This window comes from Mustela nivalis, assembly GCF_964662115.1.
Source record: "Mustela nivalis genome assembly, chromosome: 2".
NCBI classification, from domain to species: domain Eukaryota; kingdom Metazoa; phylum Chordata; class Mammalia; order Carnivora; family Mustelidae; genus Mustela; species Mustela nivalis.
This window is the reverse complement of record NC_139021.1, coordinates 159,156,027-159,173,955: the sequence shown is the minus strand read 5'-3', so window position 1 is coordinate 159,173,955 and position 17,929 is coordinate 159,156,027. Positions and strand designations below refer to the sequence as shown.

The window sequence follows — 17,929 nt, the reverse complement described above, 5'->3', positions numbered from 1 at the left end:
CAACTTTTGTTGATTTCCCCTTTGTAATACAGACTTCTAAAACAAAATGTACAAGTTCTTTTCTTTTTTGTAAACTATTAATCATTATTAATTTTCTGATTCCTAGAGCCAGGGACCATCAAAAAGACCTTGGCCATTTAATCTTTCTTCCCCTCTGAAATTTAGAGCCCCATATACCCTTGCCTCTGTGCAGGAGCTGGTTGGCTCCCAGTTACTGTTTTCCATAAGTTCATAAAAATAATTTAGGATTGGTCAGTACACATTTTTTTTCCTTGTTATCTAATCACTTGATTTGATTTGATTTGTATTTTCAAAAATAATGGTTGATATGTTTTGCTTCTAATTACAATGATAGTAGGTGTTTAACATAAAAAGTAGAAAATGAAAAAAGCAAAATAAATAAACACCCTACAGAGATAATCACTGTCAATATTTTACTGTATATACTAGGTGCTCTCGATCCTTCCATCACTCTTTTCTCTCCAACCACCAGCCAGCCCTTTTCTGTGGCACTGCCACCTGCAAGTTGGGTTGAGACCCAGCAGCAGGAGCAGGAAGAGCCAGAACTGGGAGCTGGATGTGGTCCGGGAATCCATGGCCTAGTGTTAGGGAGGTGGCAAGAAGGAAGTCAACTACTATGATGGTGATACTCGAAATTATTATTATGGACTGGATCAGCCCATGAAACCTCAGAATCCTCATGGCTCTGTAACTTGCTGCTAAGTTATGGCCTACATAAAAAAATGGAAATACACAGTCCCCATAAAACCACTGGTGAAGAAATGGCAAAATACCACAGTGATGAATACATCAAATGTTTATATTCAATAAGACCAGATAACATGTCTGGCTATAGTAAGCAGATGCAGAAATTTAGTGTTGGAGATAATTGTCCAGAGTTCAATGGACTAAGTTTTGTCAGCCCTCAGTTGGTGCTTGGGGCTGTGAAGTTAAACCAACAACAAACCAACATGGCTGTTACCTGGGCTGGAGGATTCCATCATACTAAGAAATCAGAAAAGTTAGGATTCTGTTGTGTTAATGATATTGTACTTGCCATCCTTGAGTTACTGAAGTATCATCAGAGAGTCTTATGTATTATTACTGATATTCATCACAGTGATGGTGCTCAAGAAGATTTTTATGCAACAGATCGTGTAATGACTGTTATTCCAAAATATAGGGAATACTTAGCTGGAAGAGGAGACATGAGGGATATTGGTACAGAATAGTCTGTATTCTGCTGTCAACTTTCCAATGAGAGATGGTATGGATGATGAGTCAGGGAAGTTTTGTAAACCTATTATCCTGAAAGTGATGGAGGTATATCAACCTAGTGCTGTGGTGTCACAGTGTGGTGCAGACTCATTATTTGGTAATAGACTTGGTTGCTTCAGTCTGACCGTCAAAGGTCATGCCAAATGTGTAGAAGTGGTAAAAACTTTCAATATGCCAATACTGATGCTTGGGGGAGGTGGATAGACAATCTGTAATGTTGCTCGATATTGGACATATAAGACTACAGTTGCCTTCAATTGTGAGGTTCCCAGTGAATTGCCATATAATGATTACGTTGAGTATTTTGGGCCAGACTGCAAACTGTATATTAGTCCTTCAAACAGGACAAGCCAGAACACTATGGAATATACGGAAAAGATAAAACAGCATTTATTTGAAAATTTACACATGCTATGTCATGCACCTGGCATCCAGATGAAAGCTATTCCGGAAGATGCTATTCATGAAGACAGTGGAGATAAAGATGGACAAGAATCAGAAAAGAAAATTTCTATTTGAATATCAGATAAAGAGAGAGCTTGTGATGAGGGATTCTCAGATTCTGAGGATGAGGGAAAGGAGGTCATAGAAATGTGACTATCATAAGGAAAGAGCAAAGAAAACTAGAACCAAAGAAGACAAGAAGGATACTGGCGGGGTTGGGGGGGGGGTAGTTGTTAAGGAAGAAGGGCAAGAATGGTGAACAAACAGATGCCAAAAGAGCCAAATCAGAACAGCTCAGCAACCTTTGAATTTGAGAGTCTCCCCATTTCAGAAGCCATAAAAAGGAGAGAAAATATTGGAGAGAAAGTTTTTTCCTTTTGAAGGCTCCTGGATTCATTTTATACTAGTTTGGCATGGACTGTGTTTATTTTCAAAATGACTTTTGCTTTTCTTGGCAAATTTTTTTGTGACTTTTCTAATTATAATGAAAAATTTCTCTTCTCCATCGTGCTTTATGAAATAGTATTTAAAAATTGATGTTACTTTGTCAAACAATGATCTACTAAAGAAGTAAATGGACTTTCTGAACTGATTTTTCCATGTTTTATAATTTTCTTTATTAAAAAAATTATAGTTGAGAAAAAAAACAAACTACAAAACTATAGTAATTAACAATGTGTGACACTGGTGTATAAATAGACATATAGATTGAAGATCCAGAAATAAAACTTCACACTTATGGTCAATTGATTTTCAACAAGGGTATCAAGGCAATAGGGAAAGAATAGTCTTTTCCACAAATGGAGCTGGGACAATTGGATATTCACATGCAAAAGAATGAAGTTGGACCTCTTCCTTAAACCATACACAAAAATCAACTCCCAAGTGGCTCATAGACCTAAATGTGAGAGTTAAAACTATAAAACTCTTAGAAGAAAACATAGTAGTAAATCTTCATGACCTCGAGTTACGTAGTAGGTTCTTGAAATGACATCAAGAGCACAAGTAACAACAACCAAAAAAATGGATAAGTTGGACTTTATCAAAATTTTAAACTTTTGTGCTTCAAAGGACAACATCAAAAAAGAGACAACCCACAGAATGGGAAAAGATATTTGCAAGTCATACAGTATGGGACTTGTACCCAGAATTTATAAAGAACTCTGGTAACTTGGTAATAAAAAGATAACCCAATTTAAAAATAGGCAAAGGGCTTGAATAGACATTTCTCCAAAGAAGATATACAAATGGCCAATAAATAAACAAAAGGTTTCTCAAGATCGTTAGTTACCAGAGAAATGCAAATGAAAGCCACAATGAGATACCACTTCACACCCACTTGGAAGACTAAAATAAGGACAGGTAAGAACAAGTACTTACAAAAATAGGGAGAAGTTAGAATCTTCATAAATTTCTGCTAGGAATGTAAAATGGGGCAGCCAGTTTGGAAAACAGTTTGGCAGTTCCTCAAAAGTGCTAAGCGTAGAATTACCATATGAACAACAATTTCACTCCAAGGTGTATACCCAGGACAAATAAAACATGTCCACACAAGAACTTGTACAAGAGTATTCATAATAGCATTATTCATAGTAAACAAAAAGTGGAAGCAACCCAAATGTTTATCTACTGGTAAATGGATAAACAAAATGTGGAAGAGCCATACAATGGAATATTATCTGACCATTAAAAGGGAATGAAGTACAGATATATGCTACAATATGGATGAACCTCAAAAACATTATTCTAAATGAAAGAAGCCAGACAAAAGATCACATTTTGTATGATTCCATTTATATGAAATGTCCATAACAGGCACATCTATAGAGACAGAAAGTGGATTCATGATTGTTTAGGGCTAGAAAGTGATGGCAAATGAGCACACTGTTTTCTCTGGGTGGTAGGAAGGGGGCTGATGAAAATAGTCTAAAATCCGATTGTAGTGATGACTGTACAACTCATTTTCTAAAAACCACTGAACTGTACCCTTAAATGGGTGAATTTTATAGTATGTGAATTATATCTTTAAAAAAATTTCTTTTATAAAAAAAAAATATATATATATATACAATGCAAAATAACTTGCACAGGTTGTCCTGATAAAATAGAAGCATGACGACTAGTAAGTACTTCTTGGCTTATAGGTAATCTTCTAAACCCCGCCTAAGGTCATGCAGTGTCAAGACTCAGGTTCCAAAAGGCATGCTGGAATATCAGAAGTATGGAATTGGAACAGGCCAGTAAGGAGAAAGGAAAAGCCCCAGTCCTAGGCACAACCAGAACTGGAAGGAATTGGGCCACTTTGGGGGAGTCACCAATCCAATCTAGAGTTTCCAAGAGGGGTTGGTGAACTTTGGCTGGACTGAGGTTGATATAAGAGGAGGATTTGATACCAGGCATAGGTCCTGGTATCAGGTAAACAGTAGGTAATTCTACAAATTTGCAATCACAAGAGAAAGATTTAGGGCAAAATACCTTTGGTCTCAATGATGTCAAAGTTTAAGTCTCCAGGCCTTTACATAAGGGTACCAACATTATATTCAGGTAGTCAGTTCTAGTTCTGATTTTTTCATGGGCTAGACTGGACTCAACTTCATATTCGTGGTTGTTTAGGATGTTTAGGATGAAATAACTCTTATGAATTTCCATTCTCAAGGCTCTTAAAAGCCAAACTCAAGAAGCTTGCTCAAGCCTCTCTTACCTATCTGTCTGTTAGTTTCAAATATGGAGGGATAGGTTTGATCTTCAGGGATGATCCGGTTGCTCAAACTGAAAAAATTTTCCTCCCGCCTTAGATAACAATTATTTTTATCTTTAGGGTTAGTGCTTGCTTCAGGAGGGAACATAGAATAGAACAAAGCTAACAGATTTTAATCTGATCATTTGGGACATATGCTAGCTATGTGACTTAGGGCAGGACCAGACTTTCTCAATCTTCATCTGAAAAGTAAAATTAATAACTCTTACTTTCCAAGTTTAGGAGGTCGAGGATGAGTGAAATGTGTATATTTTCTCTGATAATTAGAACTAATAAGTGATGGTTTTTTACACTCAAGTCTCTGAAAATTCTCCCACAGCCAATGCAAATTTAGGTTTTTAGAGATTCTTGGTGAGCCATTCATTGCTTTTTCCCACTCTGTTTCCTGGATTAATGTATGAAATTCCAGGCTTAGGCACTATTCAATCAATTAATATTTGTTCATTATATTTCTCTGGTATAATAGTGATGCTGGATTTCTCTTATACTTATTATAATACTGTATTTCTCTGAATTTAAATACATTTCAGTTTCAGAGACACTAAAATATGAACTAAGAGCACCTTAAAGTCAATAAAATACAGTTGCCCCCTACTACATTTGGACCCATGGTCTGTTACTGGTCCAGTTGGCAGGCTGCTCAAAGTCTAACATATTAGTTAGTCCCTTCATCCCAGATAACCAGGTCACTTAGACTCAGCCTCCTCTTTTTCAGTTAACCTGCATGATACCCTTATACCTGATATGATGTATCAGTAAACACACATTACATTAGTTTTTTCAAACTCAGAAAGAACCACTTTACTCCAACAAGGAGGATTACACAGGTACAGGCTATTGACAAATTGGGCAATACTGGTACACAAAACGGATTCAGAGTCCATGCTATGCCTGCTTTCCACTAGCTGGAGAGCAGTGTGAGTCAACATGTCACTGAATCAATGATTGCCCTATTGGAAGTAGGGTTAGTGGGGGCATGTGGAAGAGCCTGGGTTTCTGGAATTCCACTTAGTCATTTCCTGCCCTGTTCTAAAGTCAACAAAATGTAAATGCAGAGGAGAGAGTTCATTATTAGTTACTGCTTTTCAACATTTGTTTAATTCTGTTATACAATTCAAGTATAGGTGTGGGACTGTGAATCCAGAAACAAGATATTATCCCTGGACTTAAGGGAGGACAAACAAATAAGCCAACAATTACAGCATCATGCTATGTTTGTAGAGAAGTATGCACAGGGTTTATGGAAACACGAGGGAAAGACACTGAAATCAGACCGGGGTAAAGGAAAGGAGAGGTTTAGAGAAAATGATGCCTAAACTTAATTTTGAAACACAAATAGGAGTCAGCTTCCAGATGAAGAGAGAGGAGATCTCAACCTCTTTTCTGTTGGTGTATTTTAACATAATTCTTAAAGATTGGGGGCAATACCGTGGAGGCTTTTGAAAGATTGTGGGTTGCTTGGTATGACTAGCAGGAAGGAGAGGTCATTTGGGGAAGAGAGGCGATCTGCTGTGGCACAGGCAGTAAACACCAGGCTTTGGAGGGCCTTGTTGCCAGGCAAAGAGGTTTAAACTTAACTGAGGAGAGTAGAGAACCAGTAAAGGATCTGAACAGTGATGAGAACAGGAAATTTGGTGTGGTTTGCACTGAAGAAAAATGACGCTGGCTGCTGTGTGACATGTGCAGCCGGAGGGATTTGAATCCTAGGCAGGAAGGCAGATGCAGTCCAGGATGAATGAGAACAGAGCTGAGACAGTGGCAGTGGAGGTGAAGAGCAAGGGCAGTGGTGAGGACCATCAAGAAAGAGAATGGAGAGGCCTTAGTGAGTGAGTACATTTGGGAAGTGGGTGAGAAGGGAGCATTCAGAACAGCTCCCATGTTTTTGACTTGGGCAACAGGTGGTGCCATTTCCCAAGAAGAGCGGTTAAGGGAGAAGAGAAGCTATGTTTGGATTCAAAGGGGTTGCATTTGAGGTCCCTGAGGAACAGGCAAAAGGAAGAAAGCATTCTAATCAAGGCAGCAAGAAATTAGTAAATACAGCTAATATATACATAGCACTCTACAGTTTATACAGAACTTTTATTGAAAAGTGAGACCCAATGAGCAGGTAGTATGTATGTGGGGTGGGAGGGGAGGGTATCTGGAGAACAGCTGCTTTCTAGAGAGCACTGAAAGTCCAACACTGGGGACTGGGCTGGATTCAAAAAGTAGGGGAAACACCAGGAGGACTTGAGCTTCTACAAAATCCCAGAAGGGCTGCATTTAGGAAAAAAGGTATTCAAGAGTACTTATTCTGAAAAACTGGAGTTAAAAATGTAGGAAAGGGGCATTTTGAATTCACTTCCAACTTTTGAAACAAGCTGAAAGCAAAATAAAAGAGAAAAAAGGTAAAAACACCTTTCCCTTTCAATAAATAAGGAAAATGTTATAAAACAAAACTGTAAAGAATGACTGCCAAATGAAGTTAATTTTCATCTAAAATATGTGAGCACACAAAGCCAACACATTCTTTTTTTTTAAAGATTTTATTTATTTATTTGACAGAGAGAGATCACAAGTAGGCATAGAGGCAGGCAGAGAGAGAGAGGAGGAAGCAGGCTCCCCGCTGAGCAGAGAGCCCAATGCGAGGCTTGATCCCAGGACCCTGAGATCATGACCTGAGCCAAAGGCAGCGGCTTAACCCACTGAGCCACCCAGGCGCCCCCTAGCCAACACATTCTTGCATAGACTCTGGAAAAGAGACCAATTCACCTAAAATTAAGTGTCATGTTCCTGGAAAGTGCATCCAGTGACTCTCTGTGAGTAGACTGACAGGGTCTAAGGTCTGACTAAGGTGGGTCAGAGATGATCAGTGTTCTGCAGTCTCTATCCTCTCTTTTTATTGGAATAGAACCTCTGATTTTAGCTGGGCTCATGGCTGTCTGGGGTAAACACTACATTTACCAGCTTCCCTCGCGTATAGATACGACCATGTGACTACCTTCTAGCCTATGAGGTGGAAGTGGAAGCCATGTGTAAAACTGGGAAGTTTGCCTTTGTTTTTATTTTTTTTTTCAGCAGCTTTATTGAGATATAATCCATACACCACATACAACTGGAATCATGTAAGATGTAGGTTTTCATTCAGCATAGTGTTTCCAAGGTTCATCCATGTTATAGCATGTATTAGTACTGAATCATTTTTATTGCTGCATATGTGTACACCACATTCAATTTATCTGTTTCCACCAACAGTGTGTGAGGGTGGGAAGTTTGCTTTTCAAGGAAGAAGGTGGGTTCCTTCCTGGTGGCTGGAATGTAAATATCCTGGTGTTGCTGGGACATCTGTCCACACATAAGATGCATTTCTGTGAAGTAAGATTGCTAGAGCAACAAATGAAAAGGGGCCTAGGCCATTTGATGATCACAGTGGTCTTCAACGGCTTGCTTCCAAACTCCACTCACTTGAGAAAGAAGTAAAGCTACAATCTGTCGACATTTTCTATCTAATCTTAATGGGTATAGGGAGTTGAGGGGCAGGGACACTCCTGGAAAATCAGAATATAAAGAAAAGCCATTCAGGAAGGCAGAATATCAGGGAGGTGACTGAAGGAAGAACTTAGGAAGAAAAATAAGAGAGAAAAATAAAGCTGTCACGAAGAGCTCAGCACAGCCTCGAAGTACCAAGAGTGCATGGCTTTTTTGAGGCCTCTAATGTCAAGAATGGTAGAATAGACAAAACACCGAAAACCTTGATTTTACGGCAGTCTTGACTAGTAAACAAAAGTTACTGTGAAAACCAGACAAATGCACTTTAGTTATCAACCTAATACCATGGAAAAAAGAACTTTTTTCATGTTTAAATTACATTTCTGTTGAGGTCTTTTTTCATCTCTACAAATTTGCTCTTAAATATGTAATGATGGGAAACAATAAAATTAATTTTTTTTTTCCTGAAAGAAAACCAAGGGAGGAGGAAGGGAGGAAGAGAAGCCACAGTTTTTAAACAATGATAATAAACATTTGTACCATTTTAAATCTAAAAGACAGCTCAACGCTTGTTTCAATTGAACACAGAACTGAATATAAATCTTATAGCATCAAGTAATGTGACTAACATAATCTGGAGCCACTGGACTGCAAAGGAGCTTTTAGAAGAAAGGAGAGCTCACTTCATGCTATCCTTCTGTCTAATACTCTTGGAATAAAATCTGAACCGCTTTCCATATGAACCAGTTGTGTGCCACCTCCCTACTCCCCTCTCAGATGTGTGTGGCCTCTTTGGTCTCTAAGCTCCTGCACTATCTTTTCCTCCAGTGTCCAAAACCGTCAGCAGGTACTGCATCTGCCTGGATTGCTTGCTCTCTGTTCCCGGAGATTCCCCTGACTCCTTTAATGATACAAAGCTCAAATAAATTTGTCACTTGCACAAGACAGGCCATCTCTGACCCCCAATCCAAATCAGCCACCCCAACACACCCTAGCCTGCTTTGGGCTAGTCTCTATCACCACATACTGTTTTATTTTCTTCATAAATAAAACCTGAAAATGTCTCAGTCATTAAGTATTCACTGTTTATTTTATGTCTGCTATACCACCTCCCCCACAGACCATGAGAGTGGGATCTTGCCTGTCTTACTTTCTAGACCCACACCAGACTTTGACATGAAGTGGTCAATATATTTTTGTTAAGTGAATAAATGAACAAACAAAAATTGTTACCACCTAAAAGTGAAGTATGTGGTTGAAAAACCTAACAGTGTTAACGATCACCATCCCTTAATGATTTCTATACTTTTCTTTTTTTTAGAGCCATTTTCTTTAGAGACATTATTTGGCAACTATTATTTCATCTTATAAAGGACGTTTTTTGAAAGGTAAGCAATTCCTTTGGCTTTATTTTGACTTGTTTTGTTGTTGTTGTTGTTAAGTATCAGAAATATTCAGGGCACCTAGGTGGCTCAGTCATTAAGTATCTGCCTTCAGCTCAGGTCATGAACCCTGCATCGGGCTCCTTGCTCCATGGGAAGACTGTTTCTTCTCCCACTCTTGGTAGCTTTTGCGTCTCTCTCTGTCAAATAAATAAAGAAGATCTTTAAAAAAGGAAATATTCAAGATAGTCATTTTTATTTTTAAAAGCATAAAGGCTATAATACCTTTTTTTTATAAAATTATCTATCCTTCTATTTGAAAATTCATTTAACAAACGTTTATGGACCACCTAATATGTGCTAAGCATCATTCTAAGCATTGAGGGAGAGCAGGGATACAAGACAGTGATCCTGACTTCAAGCAACTTACATCTTAGTAGTAGATACAACAAACAAAAACAAACAAAAAAAGGAACAACTAATTGCATAATATGCCTTTAGGTAATGAAGGTATTACAAAGAAGAGTCAAGTAAAGGGATAGAGAATGGAAAGGGGTGGCAGCCAGGGACTAGTTTAGGTAGGTAGGAAGATCAGGGCCAGCTTCTCTAAAGTAGTGGTATTTGAGCATGAACTTAAATGATGTAAATGGAGAAGCCACACAAAGATGTAGGAGAAGAGAATTCCAGGCACAGGAAACAGCAAGTATAAAGGCCCTGGGGAAGAAATAAGCTTAGTACATCCAAGGACTATAAAGGACATTGTTACTGTTGCTGACTAGGCATTTATGAATTTTTTATGTTAAGTAAAACAGTGGGAAATCACTGAACTGTTTTGAGTTGGAAAGTAATTCAAAACTCTGGCTGTGGTATAGTTAATAAAACTAGTGTGCCAAAATAGAAACAAGAAGAATATTCGAGGACACTATTGTCATTATTCAAGCAAGAAATACATGGTCGCCTAGCCTAGGATGATGGTGGTCAAGGTGAGAGAAGTAGTTTCCAGATGTATTTCAAAACAGAATCCATATAACTTGGTGACATGAGGAGTGAGATAAAAAGAGGGATTATGGGGGCGCCTGGGTGGCTCAGTTGGTTGGGCCACTGCCTTCGGCTTAGGTCCTGGTCTCTGGATCCTGGGATTGAGTCCTGCATTGGGCTCCTTGCTCGGTGGGGAGCCTGCTTCTCTCTCTGCCTGCCTCTTTGCCTGCTTGTGTGCTCTCTCCCTCTCTCTCTGTCAAATAAATAAATAAATAAATAGAATCTTAAAAATAAAAAAAAAAGAGGGATTATGGATGAGTCCTAGGCTTTGGCTTGAGAAATGGGGTCAATTGTGGTAATATTTGCCAGTCTGAGGAAGCAGAGGAGGGAAGGAGCAGATTTTGAGTCATCCCAATAGTGGTTACCAACAGTGGTTATTCCTAGTTGATTCCTAGCATCTTATTTTTATCCTTATTCTTTTCTATGTTGTCTACATTTTTATAACAAGTATATTTCCTTTTTACACAAGCATATAAAGTCATTTTAAAAGAAAATTCTTTTCAAGGGCCCTTAAAAACAGGAAGCCAAATTGGAGGCTGTTTCATAATGTAACCAGGCCTATGTGATAGTTCTGGCACTGTGGAGAGTTTTGGAGACAGAAAGCTAATTTATCTCCAGATTTGCCAAACATAAGTTATATGGTCTGGGAAAATCATTTAAATTTTAAGGGTTCTCATAAATGTAAATGGGATATAATGGTCCCCCAAGAAAGACTCAGATAAAGATCAGATGGGGTTATGTAAGAGCTTTGAATCATTCCATCATTCACTCACTCAGCAAGTATTTATGGGAAACCTACTACATCCAGACCCTGCTCTGGTGGTTAGAGACACATCAGAAAATAAAAGAGATCAATTCTCTACCCATGAGGAATTTCTATTCTTACAGGGAGAGAAGACTATAAATAGACAAATATACAGTATGTCAGATGTTAGTAAATGCTTTGGAGAAATATTAAGCAGGGCAAGATGAAAGGGAGCGCTATGGGAAAGGACTGGTTTCTCCTCATCCAGTTAACCCACCATCATTTAGTGGCATTTGTGGACACAGTCTGCATCTGTAAGGTTCTGCTCTGGCTTCAGAGACTGGAGAGGGTGGGTGCTATTTGGCAGGAATGCCTCGTAGAAATCCTAGTGGATTTCCCTAGATGGGAAGTGGGCAGTTGGAAATACAGTTCTGGAGTTTAGAGAAGTAGGAGCAAGAGACCTCAATGTGAGAATCATTGGGATTTGTGGATGAGATCATCTGGGGATAAGCACAGATAGGGAGGAGAGATCCAAGAACAGACCCTGGCACATTTCCATGTGATTGGGATGAAAAGGAAATAAGAGGCTCTTCCCTCTCAAAAACATCCCAAACACTCCACCGTTTTTCTGGGGTCACCATCTGCTCTTTCAGATCTCAGATCTTAGTTCATGCATTATCTTCTTCCTTCATTCTTCAATTTATCTAACACATTGTCCAGGAATCACATGGTGAACAGTAAGATAAGTTAGTCTTGGCCTTCACTGAGTTTGCCTTCTACTGGGGGAGATAGCTAATAAATAAATAAACAAGAAAAGAAATAAGCAAGATAATTACAGACTGACAAGTGAAATACTCTGACTAAAATAAACAGGAGATAAAACCAAGCATAACCAGGGAGCCCTGTTAGGTTGAGATGATCAGGGGAAGGTCCCCAGGTGACAAGCCTCAAGAAGAACATTCCAGCAAGGAGAACTGGAAGGGGCTTGGTCTTTCCTGAGGATTGCCTTCCCTTATTCTCCACACCCGGCCAGGTTTTCTTCACCCTGCTCACTTATAACACTTAACATCCAAATCTCCGTGGGGTGCCTGGGTGGCTTAGTGGGCTAAAGCCTCTGCCTTTGGCTCAGGTCATGATCCCAGGGTCTTGGGATCGAGCCCCACGTCGGACTCTCTGCTCAGTGGAGAGCCTGCTTCCCCACCACCACCACCCCTGCCTGCCTGCCTCTCTGCCTTCTTGTGATCTCTATCTGTCAAATGGATAAATTAAAAAAAAAAAATCTTAAAAAAAAAAATCCAAATCTCCAAGAGTGGTTGCTGATGTGAATGGAGCTGGACGTGTGATTCATTTATAGGCCCAGCCCACTAATATTTATTTAGCAGGGTTAAATGATGAGATTGCTCTGCAGAAACTCAGAGTTACTGCTGCATTAGAAAATTTAAAACTTAGATAACTGGAAGTGTGGGTTGGGAAACCACAATCTTCCCCTTCTCTCTCTCTCTTCTCCCACTCTCCACTCCCTCTCTCCTTTGTCTGGGGTCTAGGGAGGAGTGACAGAAGGAGGAAGGATGACTGCTCCCCACCTCCTTACTTGATGTGAATATCCTTCTACCTCCTCCCACTCCTCTGTAAGTTTTCATGTACTCCTTTCTTTGCTCACATTTCCCTGGTGGGAACTTACTTCTGCTACATATCTGTAACCCCTGGAACTGGCTAAGTAGAATGTTGGGCTCACTGCCAGGGGGTGTGGAGTCCAGGCCCTCCCCGACTACTTAGTTATGTGACTCTGGGCAAATCCCTCCCTGAAATGGGAATTATTGCAGCCGTCTCCCCAGGCTCTGTGGGGAATAAGTAAGGAATGAGTTGGTACCCCGTAGGGAAATGGAGAATTGTGAAATATTGGAAACTTCTTGGTCCAGACGGGGGCAGCTTTGAGGATACCGAGAACCCAGAAAGAAGGAAATTCCCCCACTTCACCCTCCTTCTCACATCTCATCACTGTGGCTCTGACCCTCCTGCCTTCTTCTTTTACCTGGGTAATTCCACCATCTCAAGATTAGCTGATAAACAACCTGAATTCCATCTGTAAACTTCATTGGGCCTTGCCATATAACATCACATACTCACAGGTCGCAGGAATTTGGATGTGGACATCTTTGGGGGCCGTTCTTACAACTACCTCAGAAGGAGAAAGGACCCTCTGATCTACTTCACCTCCCACATGCTGTCGCTGACCCTCCCAAGCTAAGTTACATGACTCTGCTTAGTGGTCCCAAGTGCTTACCCCCACCAATTTCCCCCCAATGTTTTGCTTGCTCATTTGTAGTTTTCAGGATAGAGACTGCCTTTTTCGCTCTTGACTGTCTGTCACTTCACCAGAATGTAAGCGCCCCATGGACAGGAGCCTTTGTTGGTTTTATTCTAGATCAAAAATAATAATAGTAGGGGTGCCTGGGTGGCTCAGTGGGTTAAAGCCTCTGCCTTTGGCTCAGGTCATGATCCCAGGGTCCTGGGATTGAATCCTGTGTCGGGCTCTCTGCTTAGTGGGGAGCCTGCTTCTGCCTCTCCCTCTGCCTGCCTCTCTGCCTACTTGTGATCTCTGTCTGTCAAATAAATAAATAAAATCTTAAAAAAAATAGTAAAGCTGTTAGCATTTAGTAGTAGAGGCCTTATATATATGTTTGTTGAATGAATGAACTATATTGCCATCATCTAGCATGGTCTCTAGCACAGAACAAATGCTCCCTGCTGCTGCTACTGCTATCAATACTGCTAATAATATGTATTGAGCCCTTATGATGTGCCAGGCACTGTGCCAAAGGCCTTGCATGCATCGTCTTGGCTGACCCACCCAACTCATGAGAAAGGAACTTTTTCCTCTCCATCCTATACAAAGGAAACAGAAGTTTAGAGAAGTTAATTAATTAGCCCAGGGTCAAATGGCCTAAGAGGGAGTTGAACTTGTATTTAAAATTATATCCTTGTGCATTATGCTGGGTAAAATAAGTCAGACAGAGAAAGACAAATACTGTAGATCTCACTTATATGTGGAATCTAAAACAGCCAAACTCATAGAAACAGAAAGTAGAGTGGTGGTTGCTAGTGGTTGGGGGATGGATGAAATGAGATATTGATCAAAGAATGCAAACTCCCAGCTGTAAGGTGAATAAACTTGGGAGATTCAATGTATAGCATGGTGACTGTATATTATATACTGTATATTATATGCTTGAAAAGAGAGTTGATCTTAAATATTCTCACTACATGCACACACAGACATAAGTAGGTGAGGTGACAGAAGTGTTAACTGACTCTATTGCAACATATACATATACATATATCAAATACATATACATATATCAAATCATCCTGTTGTACATCTTAAATGTACACAATGTTATATATAATTATGTATAATGTTAGTTATATCTCATTAAAATTGGAAACTTAAGGGGTGCCTGGGTGGCTCAGTGGGTTAAGTCTCTGCCTTCGGCTCAGGTCACGATCTCAGGGTTCTGAGATCGAGCCCCACATTGGGCTTTCTGCTTAGCGGGGAGCCTGCTTCCCCCTCTCTCTCTGCCTGCCTCTCTGCCTACTTGTGATTTCTCTCTGTCCAAAAAATAAATCTTAAAAAAAAAGTTGGAAACTTAAATATCACATCTCTCTGACACACAGGCTCCGTCCACTTCTACTTATTCTGAGAGGCATTGCAAGCCGTCTGGCTTTAGCGCACATGTTCAGGTATCAGAGTGGAATTCCAGGGAAGGAGTGTCAACCTCAGCTCTGATATGTAGATGGCATTCCCACTTTACTGCAACCCAAAGTTCAATCAGGCAGGAAGGGTATATCCCTCTCCTAGAGAAAGGGGGTCATCTGTTTAGCATGAGTGAGGTCCTCATAATAACTCTAGGCACATTTGCCAGAGAAATAGGGATTCTTCTGCAGAGAAGCAATTTGGGCTTCTCTGAGAGCTGCCAAGCCAAGCCTCCAGTAATCACATTGTTCTAGAAAAAGGGCATAACCTGTGAAATCTTACTAATGCCTTCACAGCCTTCTGTCTTGATTCATGACCTGGGGTGTCAGGATCTCATCAGAATGGTTATGGATTTTAGCAATGGGTGTAAGACAGCAGCCCTATGGTACTAGGAATTTGGTACTTATCTCGGGCCAACCCGCTGGACTATATGTGAGCTAGACTGGCCTATCTAGATAGCGTTCATCCAACATATCTAAGAAGAAATAGTGGTCTTTACTGACAGGTTATATAAGCATAGCATTTCCTTGGGAAAGTTTGCTAGAGATAGAGCAGCAGGATACAAGAGGGAAAGTCAATATTGGGTTTGTTCGTTCATTCAACAAGGGTGCACCTGTGCCAGGCTCTGTGTTAGAGGCCCACAGCCATCTTAGAGAACAGGAGCAGGGTGTCAGTGGGGCTGCCCTGTTTTATCCTAACACCTAGCACATTGGATAAGTACACAATAGACAAAGCAATAAGGGTTGGAAATACAAAGACTGATTATAGTAGCAATTGCAAGGGGGGGTGAGGAAGACCCAGGATTGGAAGATGGGTTAAGCTACCCAGGGAAAGAGCAGGAGCAAAAGCAGGAAGGCAGGCCATGAGGGCATGCTTAGAAGACAGTAGGCCGGGGCGCCTGGGTGGCTCAGTGGTTTGGGCTGCTGCCTTCGGCTCGGGTCATGATCTCAGGGTCCTGGGATCGAGCCCCGCATCGGGCTCCCTGCTCCACAGGAAGCCTGCTTCTCTCTCTCTCTCTCTCTCTCTCTCTCTGCCTGCCTCTCTGCCTACTTGTGATCTCTGTCTGTCAAATAAATAAATAAAATCTTTAAAAAAAAAAAAAAAGACAGTAGGCCGTGTGGCGAGCCTACGCTAGGGTGAGGGACAGGATGGCAAGTCACAGCTGGGCCTGGTAGGAAGAACTGGAAGACCAGACTGAGACATTTGTACTTTATACTATACTCCATGCGGATCCACTGAAACTTTGTTCTTTGAAAATAGGTGTAACTTATATGCCGTAAAACTCACCCATTTTAAATGTACCACTCAGTGGTGTCTCGTAAACTTACTGAGTTGTGCGATCATCCAGCTTAGGATGATGCAGTTTAGAAACCAACATCTGGTTTAGAATGTTTTCATCACTCCAACAAGATGCCTCATGCCGTTTACAGTGAATCCCCCTTCCCATCCCCAACCTAGGCAATCACCAGTTTGCTTTCTGTTTCTCTAGGTTTACTTTTTTTTTTTTAGATTTTTAAAATTTATTTATTTGACAGACAGAGATTAAAAGTAGGCAGAGAGAGAGAGAGGGAGGGAGGAGGAAGCAGGCTCCCTGCTGAGCAGAGAGCCCGATGTGGGGCTCAATCCCAGGACTCTGGGATCATAACCCGAGCCGAAGGCAGAGGCTTTAACCCAGTGAACCACCCAGGAGCCCCTCTGTAGGTTTACTTTTGCAGGATGTTTCATAGAAACAGAGTCACTTAATACGTGGTTTTTCGTGGTGGTTTCTTTCACTTAAGCGTAGTGTTTTTGGAGCCTATCCATGCAGTAGTATTCAATTACATGGATATACCACATTTGATTTCTCTACTCACCAGTCGAGATACATTTGGGTAGTTTCTACTATTTGGCTATTATGAAGAGGCTGCTATAAACATTCTCATGTTCAACTCTTTCATCTCTTGGCTAGGTACCCAGAAGGAATTGTTGGATTGTATGGTAAATTTACAGTTAACTTAGGGAGGGGGGGCTTTACTTCATTATTTTTATTCCTTTTTAAATTTATTTTATTTATTTTTTATTTTTATTTTTTTAAAGATTTTATTTATTTATTTGACAGAGATCACAAGTAGGCAGAGAGGCAGGCAGAGAGAGAGAGAGGAGGAAGCAGGCTCTCTGCTGAGCAGAGAGCCCGATGTGGGACTCGATCCCAGGACCCTGAGACCATGACCTGAGCCGAAGGCAGCAGCTCAACCCACTAAGCCACCCAGGTGCCCTATTCCTTTTTTTAGAACAGCTTTATTGAGATATAATTTGTATACCAAAAGATTCACCTGATTTACATATACAATTCACTAATCTGCAAATTAGTATATTTACAGAGTTGTGCAGTCTAATCGTAGAACACTTCTAGCATCTTGAGTCATGACATTTCCACTCCCAGCCCTAGGCAACCTCTTGTTTACTTTACTATATGAATTGGATCATGTAGTATGTGGCCGTTTTTATCTGACTTCTTTCACCGAGCATAATACTTTTAAGGTTCAACCATGTTATGCAATATATCAGTATGTCACTCCTTTTTATTGTCAAATGGTATTTCATTGTATGGACATGCCATATTTTGTTTATCCATTCACCAGTTAATAGACATTTGGGTGTTTCCATGTTTTGTCTATTTTGAATAATACTGCTATGAACATCCATGTACAAGTTTTTGTGTGGATGTATGTTTTCATTTCTCTTGGGTAGATATATAGGGGTGAAATTACTGGGTCATGTAGTAAGTATATATTTAACCTTTTAGGAAACTGCCAAACTGTTTTCTATAGTAGCTGTAACATTTATTTTCCCATCAGAGGGTTCCAGTTTCTCCCTATTCTCATCACTTGTTGTTGTACTTTTTGATTGTGACCATTCTAGTAGATGTGAAGTGATGTCTCATTGTGGTTTTGTGCTGTATTTCCTTATGACCAATAATGGTGACCAACTTTAAGTGTGCTTGTTAGCTATTCATATATATCCACTTTGGTGAAATATCTATTCAGATCTTTTGCCCACTTTTGAATTGGGTTGCTTGTTTA

The 17,929-nt window shown here is 40.3% G+C and overlaps 1 protein-coding gene and 1 pseudogene across 3 annotated transcripts in view; both read left to right on the top strand.

The window, feature by feature from the left end:
• CPN1 (carboxypeptidase N subunit 1) overlaps positions 1-17,929 on the top strand; it is a 42,697-nt gene that overhangs the window by 655 nt on the left and 24,113 nt on the right. For both annotated transcript variants that reach the window (XM_082722283.1, XM_082722284.1), the window contains one exon: positions 9,270-9,336. The gene's annotated coding sequence lies outside the window, so the exon portion shown is untranslated. The remainder of the gene's footprint in view (positions 1-9,269; positions 9,337-17,929) is intronic.
• Positions 666-2,361, top strand: LOC309859375 (histone deacetylase 2 pseudogene; annotated as a pseudogene). Its single transcript has one exon. The product of its transcript is annotated as a histone deacetylase 2 pseudogene (transcript).